An 18,177-nucleotide genomic window follows, 5' to 3' on the forward strand; every position below is an offset into this window, starting at 1 on the left:
GCATAAAACACTAATTGGTTCCACATGGAGACTCCATCTCTACACATTCGTATTTTCTAGGGAGAAAGCTAGAGGAACTGTGGAAAACAAACATGATATTTCTGTTTGTATCGATGACATTTTATGCACTTTCCTAACGAAAAGACTTTACTTTTCTCCAAAACCATTTTTACTGTGATTTTCTCGGTCCATTACTTATGAATTCCACACCACTTTGTCTGGATATGACTGGATGAAACCGGAAATATCCTGTTGTGTTGTGGCTTACTATATCTCAGATATTACTACAGCCTCATGTCTGAGTATATTTTCAATGGACTTTATTATTTTGAACATTTTTATCAGGGAACATTTAATTTTGTGCTGGGAAACACGAATTGGTTCCACATGCAGAAACCAGCTCTACACATTCGTATTTTCTAGGGAGAAAGCGAGAGGAACTTCGGCAAACAAACACGATATTTCTGTTTGTATAGATGACATTTTATGCACCTGCCTAAAGAAAAGACTTTACTTTTCTCCAATACCATTTTACTGTGATTTTCTTGGTCCAGTTGTGTTTTGGTTAACTCAATCCCAGATAATTGCTACAGCCTCTGTGTTTGTATTTTCTGGATTTTATCGATGTGCTTTATTTTTTGGAATGTTTTTATCTGGGAACATTTAATTTTGTACCGTAGAAACACTAATTGGTTCCCCAGGGAGACACCAGCTCTACACATTCGTATTTTATAGGGAGAAAGCGAGAGGAACTGCGGCAAACAAACCCAATATTTCTGTTTGTATAGATGACATTTTATGCACCTGCCCAAAGAAAAGTCTTTGCTTCTCTCCAAAATCATTTTTACTGTGATTTTCTCGGTACATTACAAACGATTTCCATACCACTTTGTCCGGATATGCCTGGGTGAAACCAGAAATATCCGGTTGTGTTTTGGCTAACTCAATCCCAGATATTGCTACAGCCTCTGTGTGTGTGATTTCTGGATATTATCGATGGACTTTATTGTTTTGAATGTTTTTATCAGGGAACATTTAATTTTGTGCTGGGAAACACTAATTGGTTCCACATGGGGACACCAGCTCTACACATTCGTATTTTCTAGGGAGAAAGGTAGAGGAACTTTGGAAAACAAACATGATATTTCTGTTTGTATCGATGACCTTTTATGCACTTTCCTAATGAAAAGACTTTGCTTTTTTCCAAAACCATTTTTACTGTGATTTTCTCGGTCCATTACTTATGAATTCCACACCACTGTGTCCGGATATGACTGGATGAAACCGGAAATATCCTGTTGTGTTGTGGCTTACTATATCTCAGATATTACTACAGCCTCAGTGTATGAGTTTTCTGGATATTTTCAATGGACTTTATTGTTTTGAACATTTTTATCGGGGACCATTTAATTTTGTGCTGGGAAACACTAATTGGTTCCACATGCAGACACCAGCTCTACACATTCGTATTTTCTAGCGAGAAAGCGAGAGCAACTGCGGCAAACAAACACGATATTTCTGTTTGTATAGATGACATTTTATGCACCTGCCTAAAGAAAAGACTTTGCTTGTCCCCAATATCATTTTTACTGTGATTTTCTTGGTCCATTACAAACGATTTCCACACCACTTTGTCCGGAAATGACTGGATGAAACCTGAAATATCCAGTTGTGTTTTGGTTAACTCAATCCCAGATATTGCTACAGCCTCTGTGTTTGTGTTTTCTGGATTTTATCGATGTGCTTTATTGTTTGGAATGTTTTTATCCGGGAACATTTAATTTTGTACCGTAGAGACACTAACTGGTTCCACAAGGAGACACCAGTCTACACATTCGTATTTTCTAGGGAGAAAGCTAGATGAACTGCGGCAAATAAACATGATATTTCTGTTTGTATAGATGACATTTTATGCACCTACCTACTGAAACGACTTTGCTTTTCTCCAAAACCATTTTTACTGTGATTTTCTCGGTCCATTACATCCGAATTCCATCAAACTTTTTCTGGATATGATTGGATGAAACCAAAAGTATCCGGTTGTGTTTTGGGTAACTCAATCCCAGATATTGCTACAGCCTCTGTATTTGTGATTTCTGGATATTATCGATGGACTTTATTGTTTTGAATGCTTTTTTATCAGGGAACATTTAATTTTGTGCTGGGAAACACTAATTATTCCACATGGAGACACCAGCTCTACATATTCGTATTTTCTAGGGAGAAATCTAGAGGAAATGAGGCAAACAAACATGATATTTCTGTTTGTATAGATGATATTTTGTGCACTTGCCTAAAGAAAAGACTTTGCTTTTTTTCCAAAACCATTTTTACTGTGATTTTCTCGGTCTATTGCACATGAATTCCACCCCATTTTGTCCGCATATGACTGGATGAAACCAGAAATATCTGGTTGTGTTGTGGCTAACTCAATCCCAGATATTGCTACAGCCTCAGTGTTTGTGTTTTCTGGATATTATCGATGGACTTTATTGTTTTGAATGTTTTTTATCAGGGAACATTTAATTTGTAGCATAGAAACACTAATTGGTTCCACAAGGAGAAACCAGCTCTACACATTCATATTTTCTAGGGAGAATGCCTGAGGAACGGTGGCAAACGAACATGATATTTCTGTTTGTATAGATGACATTTTATTCACTTGCCCAAGGAAAAGTCTTTGCTTTTCTCCAAAACCATTTTTACTGTGATTTTCTTGGTCCATTACATCCAAATTCCACACCACTTTGTCTGGATATGCCTGGATGTAAACAGAAATATCCGGTTGTGTTTTGGCTAACTCAAATCCAGAGATTGCTACAGCCTCTGTGTTTGTGTTTTCTGGATATTATCGATGGACTTTATTGTTTTGAATGTTCTTATCACTGAACATTTAATTTTGTACTGTAGAAACACTAAGTGGTTCCACATGGAGACAAAAGCTCTTCACATTCGTATTTTCTAGGGAGAAAGCTAGAGAAACTGCGGCAAACAAAGATGATATTTCTGTTTGTATAGATGACATTTTATGCACTTGCCTAAAGAAAAGACTTTGCTTTTCTCCAAAACCATTTTTACTGTGATTTTCTCCATCCATTGCATATGAAATCCACACCACTTTTTCCGTATATGACTGGATGAAACCAGAAATAAATGGTTGTGTTTTGGGTTACTATATCGGAGATATTGCTACAACCTCAGTGTTTCTGTTTTCTGGATTTTATCAATGGATTTTATTGTTTTGAATGTTTTTATCAGGGAACATTTAATTTTGTACCGTAGAAACACTAATTGGGTCCAAATGGAGACACCAGTCTACACATTCGTATTTTCTAGGGAGAAAGCTAGAGGAACTGCAGCAAACAAACAAACATGATATTTATGTTTGTATAGATGACATTTTATGCACTTGCCTATCTAAAAGACTTTGCTTTTCTCCAAAATCATTTTTACTGTGATTTTCTTGGTACATTACAAACGATTTCCACACCACTTTGTCCGGATATGCCTGGGTGAAACCAGAAATATCCGGTTGTGTTTTGGGTAACTCAATCCCAGATATTGCTACAGCCTCTGTGTTGGTGTTTTCTGGATTTTTTCGTTGTGCTTTATTGTTTTGAATGTTTTTATCAGGGAACATTTTATTTTGTACCTTAGAAACACTAATTGGTTCTGTAGGCAGACACCAGCTCTACATATTCGTATTTTCTAGGAGAAAGCTAGAGGAAATGCGGCAAACAAAAATGATATTTCTGTTTGTATAGATGACATTTTTTGCACCTAGCTACTGAAACGACTTTGCTTTTCTCCAAAACCACTTTTACTGTGATTTTCTCCGTCCATTGCATACGAATTCCACATCACTTTGTCTGGATATGAGGGATGAAACCAGAAATATCCGGTTTTGTTTTGGCTAACTCAATCCCAGATATTTCTACAGCCTCTGTGTGTGTGATTTCTGGATATTATCAATGGACTTGATGGTTTTGAATGTTTTTTATCAGGGAACATTTAATTTTGTGCTGGGAAACACTAATTGGTTCCACATGGGGACACCAGCTCTACACATTCGTATTTTCTAGGGAGAAAGCTAGAGGAACTGTGGAAAACAAACATGATATTTCTGTTTGTATCGATGACCTTTTATGCACTTGACTAACGAAAAGACTTTGCTTTTCTCCAAAACCATTTTTACTGTGATTTTCTCAGTCCATTACTTATGAATTCCACACCAGTTTGTCCGGATATGACTGGATGAAACCGGAAATATCCTGTTGTGTTGTGGCTTACTATATCTCAGATATTACTACAGCCTCAGTGTATGAGTTTTCTGGATATTTTCAATGGACTTTATTGTTTTGAACATTTTTATCGGGGACCATTTAATTTTGTGCTGGGAAACACTAATTGGTTCCACATGCAGACACCAGCTCTACACATTCGTATTTTCTAGCGAGAAAGCGAGAGCAACTGCGGCAAACAAACACGATATTTCTGTTTGTATAGATGACATTTTATGCACCTGCCTAAAGAAAAGACTTTGCTTGTCCCCAATATCATTTTTACTGTGATTTTCTTGGTCCATTACAAACAATTTCCACACCACTTTGTCCGGAAATGACTGGATGAAACCTGAAATATCCAGTTGTGTTTTGGTTAACTCAATCCCAGATATTGCTACAGCCTCTGTGTTTGTGTTTTCTGGATTTTATCGATGTGCTTTATTGTTTGGAATGTTTTTATCCGGGAACATTTAATTTTGTACCGTAGAAACACTAATTGGTTCCACAAGGAGACACCAGTCTACACATTCGTATTTTCTAGGGAGAAAGCTAGATGAACTGCGGAAAATAAACATGATATTTCTGTTTGTATAGATGACATTTTATGCACCTACCTACTGAAACGACTTTGCTTTTCTCTAAAACCATTTCTACTGTGATTTTCTCAGTCCATTACATCCGCATTCCACCAAACTTTATCTGGATATGATTGGATGAAACCAAAAGTATCCGGTTGTGTTTTGGGTAACTCAATCCCAGATATTGCTACAGCCTCTGTATTTGTGATTTCTGGATATTATCGATGGACTTTATTGTTTTGAATGCTTTTTTATCAGAGAACATTTAATTTTGTGCTGGGAAACATTAATTATTCCACATGGAGACACCAGCTCTACATATTCGTATTTTCTAGGGAGAAATCTAGAGGAAATGAGGCAAACAAACATGATATTTCTGTTTGTATAGATGACATTTTGTGCACTTGCCTAAAGAAAATACTTTGCTTTTCTCCAAAACCATTTGTACTGTGATTTCCTCCGTCCATTGCATACGAATTCCACACCACTTTGTCCGGATATGCCTGGATGAAACCATAAATATCCGGTTGTATTTTTGCTAACTCAATCCTGGATATTGTGAAAGCCTCTGTGTTTGTGTTTTCTGGATATTATCGACGTGCTTTAATCCCAGTTATTGCTACAGCCTCTGTGTTGGTGTTTTCTGAATTTTTTCGTTGTGCTTTATTGTTTTGAATATTTTTATCAGGGAACATTTAATTTTGTATCGTAGAAACACTAATTGGTTCCACATGGAGACCCCAGCTCTACATATTCTTATTTTCTAGGGCCAAAGCATGAGTAACTGCGGCAAACAAACATCATATTTCCGTTAGTTTCGATGACATTTTATGCACTTGCCTAACAAAAAGACTTCGCTTTTCCCCAAAACCATTTTTACTGTGATTTTCTCGGTCCATTGCATACGAATTCCACACCAGTTTGTCCAAATATTACTGGATGAAACCGGAAATATCTGGTTGTGTTTTGGCTAACTCAATCTGAAATATTATGAAACCCTCTGTGTTTCTGTTTTCCGGATATTATCGATGGACTTTATGGTTCTGAATGTTTCTGAGCAGGGAACATTTAATTATGAGCTTGGATACACTAATTGGTTTCAAATGGAGACACCAGCTCTACATATTTGTATTTTCTAGGGAGAAACGTAGAGGAACTGCGGCAAACAAACATGATATTTCTGTTTGTATCGATGACATTTTATGCACTTGCCTAACGTAAAGACCTTGCTTTTCTCCAAAACCATTTTTACTGTGATTTCTCTGTCCATTGCATACGAATTCCACACCACTTTGTCCAGATACGACTGGATGAAACCAGAAATATCCGGTTGTTTTTGCCTAACTCCATCCAAAATATAGTGAAAGCCTCTGAGTTTGTGTTTTCGGATATTATCGATGGACTTTATTGTTTTGAATGTTTTATCTGGGAACATTTAATTTTGCACCGTAGAAACTCTAATTGGATCATCATGGGTGCACCTGCTCTACACATTTGTATTTTTTATGGAGAAAGCTAGAGGAACTGCGGCAAACAAACATGATATTTCTGTTTGTATAGATGACATTTTATGCACTTGCCTAAGGAAAAGACTTTGCTTTTCTGCAAAAACCATTTTTACTGTGATTTTCTCGGTCCATTGCATACAAATTCCACACCTCTTTGTCCAGATATGGCTGGATGAAACAGGAAATATCCGGTTGTGTTTTGGCTACCTCAATGCGAAATACTGTGAAAGTCTCTGTGTTTGTGTTTTTTGGATATTATAGATGGACTTTATCTTTTTGAGTATTTTTATCAGGGAACATTTAATTTTGTACCGTAGAAACACTAATTTGTTCATCATGGGGACACCAGCTCTACAGATTCCTATTTTCTACGGAGAAAGCTAGAGGAACTGCGGCAAGCATACATGATATTTCTGTTTGTATAGATGACAATTTATGTACTTACCTAACGAAAAGACTATGCTTTTCTCCAAAATCATTTTTACTGTGATTTTCTCGGTCTATTGCATATGAATTCCACACCACTTTATCCGGATATGGCTGTTGAAACCGGAGATATCTGGTTTTGTTTTGTCTACCTCAATCCCACATAAGCTATAGCCTCTGTGTTTGTGTTTTCCGGATATTATCAATGGACTTTATTGATTAGAATGTTTTTTTTATCTGGGAACATTTGATTTTGAGCTTAGATACACTAAGTGGTTCCACATGGAGACACCAGCTCTACACATTTGTATTTTCTAGGGAGAAAGCTAGAGGAACTGCAGCAAACAAACATGATATTTCTGTTTGCATAGATGACATTTTATGCACTTGCCTAACGAAACGACTTTGCTTTTCTCCAAAACCATTTGTACTGTGATTTTCTCGGTTAATTGTATACAAATTCCACACCAGGTTGTCCTGGTATGACTGGATGAAACCGGAAATATCCGGTTGTGTTTTGGCTAACTGAATCCGAAATATTGTGAAAGCCTCTGTGTTTGTGTTTTCGGATATTCTCGATGGACTTTATTGTTTGAATGTTTTATCTGGGAACATTGAATTTTGTACTGTAGAAACAATAATTCGTTCATCTTGGGGATACCAGCTCTACACATTCGTATTTTCTAGGGAGAATGCTGGAAGAACTGCAGCAAAGAAACATGATATTTCTGTTTGTATAGCTGACATTTTATGCACTTGCCTATCGAAAAGGCTTTGCTTTTCTCCAAAACAATTTTTACTATGTTTTTCTCGGTCCATTGCATAGGAATTCCACACCAGTTTGTCCAGATATGACTGGATGAAACCGGAAATATCTGGTTCTGTTTTGGCTAACTCAATCAAAATAATATGAATGCCTCTGTGTTTTTGTTTTCTGGATATTATCGATGGAATTTATGGTTTTGAATGTTTTTTAGCGGGGAACATTTAGTTTTGAGCTTAGATACACTAATTGGTTTCACATGGAGGCACCAGCTCTGCATATTTGTATTTTCTAAGGAGAAACCTAGAGGAACTGCGGCAAACAAACATGATATTTCTGTTTGTATCGATGAAATTTTATGCACTTGCCTAACGAAAAGACCTTGCTTTTCTCCAAAACCATTTTTACTGTGATTTTCTCATTCCATTGCATACGAATTCCACACCAGTTTGTCCGGATATGACTGGATCAAACTGGAAATATCCGGTTGTGTTTGGCTAACTCAATCTGAAATAAAGCCTCTATGTTTGTGTTTTCGGATATTATCGATGGACTTTATGGTTCTGAATTTTTTATCAGGGGACATTTAATTTTGCACCATAAAAACACTAATTGGGTCATCATGGGGGCACCAGCTCTACACATTTGTATTTTCTATGGAGAAAGTTAGAGGAACTGCGGCAAACAAACATGATATTTCTGTTTGTATAGATGACATTTTATGCACTTGCCTAAGGAAATGACTTTGCTTTTCTGCAAAACCATTTTTACTGTGATTTTCTCGGTCCCTTGCATATGAATTCCACACCAGTTTGTCCAGATATGACTGGATGAAACCGGAAATATCCGGTTGTGTTTGGTCTAACTCAATCCGAAATATTTCTACAGCCTCTGTGTTTGTGTTTTCCGGATATTATCAATGGACTTTATTGTTTTGAATGTTTTTTATCAGGAAACATTTAATTTTGAGCTTTGATACACTTATTGGTTCTACATGCAGACACCAGCTCTATATATTTGTATTTTCTAGGGAGAAAGCTAGAGGAACTGCTGCAAAGAAACATGATATTTCTGTTTCTATAGATGACATTTTATGCACTTGCCTAACGAAAAGACTGCATTTCTCCAAAACCATTTTTAGTGTGATTTTCTCAGTCCATTGCATACAAATTCCACACCAGTTTGTCCATATATAACTGGATGAAACCGGAAATATCCGGTTGTTTTTTTTTAATTAAACTTTTATTTAATGAATATAAATTTCCAAAGTACAGCTTATGGGTTACAATGGCTTCCCCCTACCAAAACTTTCCTCCCACCCACAACCCTCCCCCCTCCCGCTCCCTCTCCCCTTCCTATCACATCATGATTCATTTTCAATTCTCTTTATATACAAAAGATCAGTTTTGTATATATTAGGTAACAATTTCAACAGTTTTCCCCCATATAGCAACACAAAGTGAAAGAATAAAAAATACTGTTTGAGTACTAGTTATAGCTTTAAATAAAAGTGTACAGCACATTAAAGACAGAGATCCTACATAATATTTTTTAAATTAATTAATATTCTATGCCATTTCCAATTTAACACCAGGTTTTTTTTATTTCCAATTATCTTTATATACAGAAGATCGATTCAGTATGTAATTAGTAAAGATCTCATCAGTGTGTACCCACGCAGAAACACAAAGTGTAAAAATACTGTTTCAGTACTAGTTATAGCATCACTGCACATTAGACAACACATTAAGGACAGATCCCACATGGGATGTAAGTACACAGTGACTTCTGTTGCTGACTTAACAATTTGACACTCCTGTTTAAGGCGTCAGTAATCTCCCTAGGCTCTCGTCATGAGTTGCCAGGGCTATGGAAGCCTTTAGAGTTCGCTGACTTTGATCTTATTCCGATAGGGTCACAGTCAAAGTGGAAGTTCTCTCCTCCCTTCAGAGAAAGGTACCTCCTTCTTTGATGGCCCTGTTCTTTCCATTGGGATCTCACTAACAGTGATCTTTCATTTAGGTCTTCTTCTTTTTTTTTCTTTTCCATGGTATCTTGGCTTTCCATGCCTACAATACTCTCATGGGCTCTTCAGCCGGATCCGAATGCCTTAAGGGCTGATTCTGAGGCCAGAGTGTCGTTTAGGACATCTGCCATTCTATGAGTCTGCTGTGTATCCCATTTCCCATGCTGGATCTTTCTCTCCCTTTTTGATTCTATCAGTTAGTATTAGCAGACACTTGTCTTGTTTGTGTGATCCCTTTGATTTTTAGACCTATCTAAGCGATCGAATGTGAACTGAAATTGATCACTTGGACTAGTGAGATGGCATTGGTACATGCCACCTTGATGGGATTGTATTGGAATCCCCTGGCACATTTCTAACTCCATCATTTGGGGCAAGACTGATTGTGCATGTCCCAAATTGTACATCTCCTCCCTCTCTTTTTCCACTCTGAAATTTAACAGGGATCACTTTTCAGTTAGAATTTAAACACCTAAGAATAATTGTGTGTTATTTACAGAGTTCAACCACTAGTACTAGAACAACAACAACAACAACAAATACTAAAAAGGATAAAGTATTACATTGTACATCTAGAGTCAGGACAAAAGCTGATCAGGTCATTGTTTCTTATAGTGTCCATTTCACTTCAACAGGTTTTCCCTTTGGTGCTCAGTTGTCGCCGATCAGGGAAAACAAATGATATTTGTCTCTTCGGGACTGGCTTAATTCACTCAGCATGAAGCTTTCCAGATCCTTCCATCTTGTTGCAAATGACTGGGTTTCATTGTTCCTTACTGCTGTATAGTATTCTATGGAGTACACATCCCATAATTTCTTTATCCAGTCTAATGTTGATGGGCATTTGGGTTGGTTCCAGGTCTTAGCTATTGTGAATTGAGCTGCAATAAACATTAATGTGCAGATGGCTTTTTTATTTGCCAAATTAATTTCCTTTGGGTAAATTCCAAGGAGTGGGATGGCTGGGTTGTATGGTAGGGTTATGTTCAGGTTTCTGAGGAATCTCCAGACAGACTTCCATAGTGGCTTAACCAGTTTGCATTCCCACCAACAGTGGGTTAGTGTCCCTTTTTCACCACATCCTCTCCAGCATCTATTGTTGGTAGATTTCTGGATGTGAGCCATTCTCACCGGGGTGAGGTGAAACCTCATTGTGGTTTTGATTTGCATTTCTCTGATTGCTAGTGATCTTGAACATTTTTTCATGTGTCTGTTGGCCATTTGGATTTCCTCTTTTGAAAAATGTCTATTGAGGTCCGTGGCCCATCTCTTCAGTGGGTTGTTTGTTCTGTTGTTGTGGATTTTCTTGATTTCTTTGTAGATTCTGGTTATCAACCCTTTATCTGTAGTATAGTTTGCAAATATTTTTTTCCCATTCTGTCGGTTGCCTCTTCACTTTCTTGACTGTTTCTTTTGAAGTACAGAAACTTCTCAATTTGATGCAATCCCAAATGTTAATTTTGGTTTTGACTGCCTGTGCTTCCAGGTTCTTTTCCAAGAAGTCTTTGCCTGTACCTATATCTTGCGGGGTTTCTCCAATGCTCTCTAATAATTTGATGGTTTCAGGTCGTAGATTTAAGTCTTTAATCCACGTTGAGTGAATTTTTGTCTAAGGTGAATGGTATGGGTCTTGCTTCAAGCTTCTGCACATGGAAATCCAATTTTCCCCGCACCATTTATTGAATAGACTGTCCTTATTCCAGGGATTAGTTTTGGATCTTTGATCAAACATAAGTTGGCTGTAGATGTTTGGATTGATTTCTGGTGTTTCTATTCTGTTCCATTGGTCTATCCATCTGTTTCCGTACCAGTACCATGCTGTTTTGATGACAACTGCCCTGTAGTATGCCTTGAAATCTGGTATTGTGATGCCTCCGGATTTGTTTTTGTTGTACAGGATTGCTTTGGCTATTCGAGGTCTTCTGTGTCTCCATATGAATTTCAGCATCATTTTTTCCAGATCTGAGAAGAAGGTCTTCGGGATCTTGATGGGTATTGCATTGAATGTATAAATTGCTTTTGGGAGAATAGACATTTTGATGATATTGATTCTTCCAATCCATGAGCATGGAAGATTTCTCCATTTTTTGGTATCCTATTCTATTTCTTTCTTTAAGGTTTTGTAGTTTTCATCATAGAGACCTTTAACATCCTTGGTTAAGTTTATTCCAAGGTATTTGATTGTTTTTGTAGCTATTGTGAATGGGATTGATCTTAGCAGTTCTTCCTCAGCCGTGGCATTGCCTGTGTATACAAAGGCTGTTGATTTTTGTGGATTGATTTTATATCCTGATACTTTGCCAAACTCTTCGATGAGTTCCAGTAGTCTCTTAGTAGAGTTCTTTGGGTCCCCTAAATAAAGAATCATATCATCTGCAAAGAGGGATAGTTTGAGTTCTTCCCTCCCGATTTGTATCCCTTTAATTTCTTTTTCTTGCCTGATAGCTCTGGCCAAAACTTCCAGAACTATATTGAATAGCAGTGGTGAGAGTGGGCATCCCTGTCTGGTACCAGATCTCAGTGGAAATGCTTCCAACTTTTCCCCATTCAATAGGATGTTGGCTGTGGGCTTTTCATATATTGCTTTGATTGTATTGAGGAATGTTCCTTCCATACCCAGTTTGCTTAGAGTTTTCATCATGAAAGGGTGTTGTATTTTATCAAATGCTTTCTCTGCGTCTATTGAGAGAATCATATGGTTTTTCTTCTGCAGCCTGTTAATGTAGTGTATTACGTTGATTGTTTTGCGGACGTTGAACCATCCTTGCATACCAGGGATAAATCCCACTTGGTCTGGGTGGATGATCTTTCTGATGTGTTGTTGCATTCTATTGGCCAGAATTTTATTGAGTATTTTTGCATCCATGTTCATCAGGGATATTGGTCTGTAATTCTCTTTCAATGTTGCATCTTTTTCCGGCTTAGGAATTAAGGTAATCCTGGCTTCATAGAAAGAATTTGGGAGGATTCCCTCTTTTTCGATTGTTCTGAATAGTTTGAGAAGAATTGGAGTTAGTTCTTCTCTAAGTGTCTGGTAGAACTCAGCAGTGAATCCATCTGGTCCTGGGCTTTTCTTTGTTGGGAGGGCCTTTATTACTGCTTCAATTTCTGTCTCAGTTATGGGTCTGTTTAGGTTTCCTATGTCTTCCTGGCTCAATTTAGGGAGGTTTTATCTGTCCAAGAATCTGTCCATTTCTGATAGATTTCCCTGTTTGCTGGCATACAAGTCCTTGTAGTAATTTCTGATGATTCTTTTTATTTCTGTGGTGTCTGTTGTTATGTTTCCTTTTTCATCTCTGATCCTATTGATTTGGGTCTTTTCTCTTCTTTTTTTAGTTAGTTGGGCCAATGGGGTGTCAATTTTGTTTATTTTTTCAAAAAACCAGCTCCTCGTTTGGCAGAATTTTTGTAATGGTTTTTTGGATTCAATCCTGTTGATTTCTTCTTTGATTTTAATTATTTCCCTTCTCCTACTGGGTTTGGGTTTGGTTTGCTGCAGATTTTCTAGATCCTTGAGATGACTTGAAAGCTCATCTATTTGGTGCCTTTCCAATTTCTTGATGTAGGCACCTATTGATATAAATTTTCCTCTTAACACTGCTTTTGTTGTATCCCACAGGTTTTGGTATGTTGTGCTGTTATCCTCATTTACTTCCAGAAAATTTTTGATTTCTCTTTTAATTTCTTCTATGACCCATTGTTCATTCAGGAGCATGTTGTTCAATCTCCATGTGTTTGCACGTGCTCTGGGGATTCCCGAGTTGCTAATTTCCAATTTCATTCCTTTGTGGTCTGATAAGTTGCATGGTATGATTCTAATTCTTTTGAAATTGCTTAGACTTGCTTTATGGCCTAGTATGTGGTCAATCCTAGAGAGGGTTCCATATACTGCTGAGAAGAATGTAAAGTCCTTAGATATAGGATGAAATGTTCTGTAGATATCTGTTAGATCCATTTGGGCTATAGTGTCATTTAAATCTGCTGTCTCCTTGTTGATCTTCTGTCCTGTTGATCTGTCTATCTCTGAGAGTGGAGTATTGAAGTCCCCCAGTACTATTGTATTGGGGTCTAAGTCTCCCTTTAAGTCCCTTAACAAGTGTTTTAAATAAGCTGGTGCCCTGGGATTAGGTGCATATACATTGATAATTGTTATATCTTCCTGTTGAATGGATCCCTTAATCATTAAATAGTGCCCCTCTTTGTCTCTCCTGACAGTTTTTGTGGTAAAGTTTATGTTGTCCGATATTAAGATGGCTACGCCCGCTCTCTTTTCATTTCTGTTGACATGGTATATCTTTTTCCAGCCTTTCACTTTCATTCTGTATGCATCATTGTTGGAAAGATGAGTTTCTTGTAAGCAGCAAAAAAATGGGTTTTGTTCCTTAACCCAATCAGCCAATCGGTGTCTTTTAACTGGACAGTTCAAGCCATTAACATTCAATGTGACTATTGAGAAGGAGTAACTTTGCCCTGCCATTTGCCAAAGATATTTTCTAATATCTGGTTTGAGATTCCTGTGATCTTTTGCTGTGAGGTTTCCTTCCTTTATCTTCCTTCCTATTGGTTACCGTGTTTCTGTGTTTCTGTATGTAACACATCTTTAAGCATCTTTTGCAGGGCTGGACGAGTGGTGACAAGTTCTTTCAATTTCTGTTTGCTGTGAAAGGTCTTTATTTCACCTTCATTCACAAATGAGAGCTTTGCAGGATATAATATTCTGGGCTGGCAGTTTTTCTCTCTTAGTACCTGGGCTATATCTCGCCATTCTCTCCTGGCTTGTAACGTTTCTGATGAGAAGTCAGCTGTAAGTCTAATTGGAGATCCTCTGAGAGTAATCTGGCGTTTCTCTCTTGCACATTTTAGGATCTTTTCTTTGTGTTTCACTGTGGTGAGTTTGATTACGACGTGCCGTGGTGAGGATCTCTTTTGATCATGTTTATTAGGGGTTCTATGAGCTTCCTGTACTAGGATGTCTCTGTCCTTCTCCAAACCTGGGAAATTTTCTGCTAGTATCTCACGAAAAAGGCCTTCTAATCCTTTCTCCCTTTCCATGCCTTCAGGAACTCCTAGAACCCGAATGTTGGGTTTTTTAATAGTATCCTGTAGATTCCTGACAGTATTTTTTAGATTTCTGATTTCTTCTTCTTTTCTTTGATTTGACTGTTTCCTTTCCTGTGCTCTGTCTTCTAATTCCGATATTCTCTCTTCTGCTTCACCCATTCTGTTTTTAAGGCTCTCTAATGTGTTTGCCATTTGATCTATTGAGTTCTTCATTTCCTTGTGGTTTTTTGTCACTATCTCAGTTTCCTGTTCTACTAGTTGTTTCATTTCATTTTGATTCCTCCTTAATATTTCATTTTCACGAGAGATTTTCTATCTTGTCCATTAAGGATTTCTGTAGTTCAAGAATTTGTTTTTGAGAACTTCTTAATGTTCTTATCAATTTTTTTGAGATCTGCTTCTTGCATTTCCTCTATCTCTTCATCTTCATAATCTTGCATTGGCGTGTCTTGTTCACTTGGGGGCGTCATAGTGTCTTCCTTGCTCTTGTTACCTCAGCTTCTATGTTTGTTGTTTGGCATGTTGGAGATAATTTATGGTGTTTTTTTTTTTTTGCTGTGGTGTTTTTTTTTTCTCGTGATACTATTCCTCTAAGTGAGCTGTCTGCTTTGTTGGAGCCTTAGGGGCTGTGATGGGTGTGGCCAGAGAGCTATGCTCGATTCTTCAGGTTTAAGGCTGTGTAAAGAGACACTCTCCCAGATTGCTCACTCACTTGCTCCTTGCTGGCTCGCTCTCTCTCTCTCTTTTTTTTTTCTGACTCAGTTGGGAGTGGAGTTGAGGGTAGTTGAAATCTGGCCTCTGTGAGTATTTGTTTGATCTACCCCTGGGACCACACAAAGAGTTTATGCAGCCCTCAATGTGTTCTCGAGTTTTGCTAAAGTTACTGAGTTTGGCTGCGCTTTACATATGTAAAATCGCGGTGCTCTTTTTTTTCTGGGTGAGTGAAGGGAGAGGCCTCTGTTCCCCCCCTCCCAATGTCTCAGGTTTCTGAGGTCTTACCCTCCTCCGTTCGTTCCCGCGCTGGCGAGATTCTGTGGCTCCTCTCCTGCCGCTCGGCTCCTCTCCCGCCGCTCAGCTTCTCTCCCGCCGCTCGGCTCCTCTCCCGCCGCTCGGCTCCTCTCCCGCCGCTGAGATCGTCTCCCATGGTTGGTTTTCCACGTGGTGGGCTCCCTGTAAGTCGTCTGTGTCACATCCACTGGATCCGGAAGCGTTTCCTCTGCAGTTTTTTTCTTGAGTCTTTTCCTGAGGCTACAGTAATTCCACTTTTATGAAACTATATTTTCCCAAACTAAGGTGCACGTGCTCACTATCCGCCAACTTGGCTCCACCCCCCGGTTGTGTTTTGGCTATCTCATTCCAGATATTGCTGCAGCATATGTGTTTCTGTTTTCTGGATATCATCAATGGACTTTATTGTTTTGAATGTTTTTTATCGGGGAACCTTATATTTTGAGCTTAGATAAACTAATTGGTTCCACATGGAGACACCAGCTCTGCACATTCTTATATTTTAGGGAGAAAGCTAGAGGATCTGTGGCAAACAAACATGATATTTCTGTTTGTATCGATGACATTTTATGCACTTGCCTAACAAAAAGACTTTGCTTTTCTCCAAAACCATTTTTACTGTGATAATCTCGGTCCATTGCATACGAATTCCACAGCAGTTTGCCGGGATATGACTGGATGAAACCGGAAATATCCATTTGTGTTTTGGCTAACTCAATCCCTGATATTGCTACAGCTTCTGTGTTTGTGTTATCCGGATATTATCAACGGACTTTATTGTTTTCAAAGTTTTTTATCGGGGAACATTGAATTTTGAGCTTAGATACTCTAATTGGTTCCACAGGGAGACACCAGCTCTACATACTTGTATTTTCTAGAAAGAAAGGTAGAGGAGCTGCGGCAAACAAACATGATATTTCTGTTTGTATCGATGACATTTTATGCACTTGGCTAACAAAAAGACATTGCTTTTCTCCAAAACCATTTTTACTCTGATTTTCTCGGTCCATTGCATACGAATTCCAAAGCACTTTTTCCTGATATGCCTGGATGAAACCAGAAATATCCGCTTCTGTTTTGGCTAACTCAATCCCAGATATTGCTACAACCTTTGTTTTTGTGTTTTCTGCATAATATCGATGGACTTTATTGTTTTAAATGTTTTTTATCAGGTAACATTTAATTTTGTGCTTGGAAACATTAAATGGTTCCACATGGAGACACAAGCTCTACACATTCGTATTTTCTAGGGAGAAATTTAGAGGAACGGTGACAAACAAACATGATATTTCTGTTTGCATAGATGACATTTTATGCACGAGCCTAACGAAAAGACTTTGTTTCTCTCCAAAACCATTTTTACTGTGATTTTCTCGGTCCATTTCATATGAATTCCACACCACTTTGTCCGGATGTGACTGGATGACACCAGAAATATCCAGTTGTGTTTTGGCTAACTCAATCGAAATATTGTGAAATCCTCTGTGTTTGTGTTTTCTGGATATTATCGATGGACTTTATTGTTTTGGATGTTTTTTATCATGGAACATTTATTTTTGTGCTTGAAAACTCTAATTGGTTCCACATGGAGACACCAGCTCTACACATTCGTATTTTCTAGGGAGAAAGCTAGAGGAACTGCGGCAAACAAACATGATATTTCTGTTTGTATAGATGACATTTTATGCACTTGCCTAATGAAAAGACTTTGCTTTTCTCCAAAATCATTTGTACTGTGATTTTCTTGGTCCATTGCATACGAATTCCACAACACTTTGTCCGGCTATGAATGGATGAACCCAGAAAAATGTGGTTGTGTTTTGGCTAACTCTATCAAGAATATTGCTACAGCCTCTGTGTTTGATTTTTCCGGATATTATCGATGGACTTTATTGTTTTGAATGGAAACATTGAAAGGAAACATTTATTTTGTGTTTGGAATCACTAATTGGTTCCACATGGAGAAACCAGCTCTAAACATTTGTTTTTTCTAGGGAGAAAGCTAGAGGAATTGCGGCAAACAAACATGATATTTCTGTTTGTATAGATGACATTTTTGTACACTTGCCTAACGAAAAGACTTTGCTTTTCTCCAAAACCATTTTTACTGTGATTTTCTCGGTACATTGCATATGGATTCAAACCAGTTTGTCTGGATATGACTGGATGAAAATGGTAATATCCGGTTTTGTTTTGGCTAACTCAATCCCAGATATTGCTACAGCATCTGTGTTTGTGTATTCCTGATATTATCCATGGACTTTATGGTTTTGAATGTTTTTTATCAGGGAACATTTAACTTTGAACTTGGAAACACTAATTGGTTCATCATGGGAATACCAGCTCTACACATTCGTATTTTCTAGGGAGAAAGCTAGAGGAATTGCGGAAACAAACATATTTCTGTTTGTATAGATGACATTTTATGCACTTGGCTAACGAAAAGACTTTGCTTTTCTCCAAAACCATTTTTACTGTGATTTTCTCGGTGCATTGCATACGAATTCCACACCAGTTTGTCCGG

This window comes from Lepus europaeus, unplaced genomic scaffold, assembly GCF_033115175.1.
Source record: "Lepus europaeus isolate LE1 unplaced genomic scaffold, mLepTim1.pri SCAFFOLD_32, whole genome shotgun sequence".
Classification (NCBI taxonomy): Eukaryota; Metazoa; Chordata; class Mammalia; order Lagomorpha; family Leporidae; genus Lepus; species Lepus europaeus.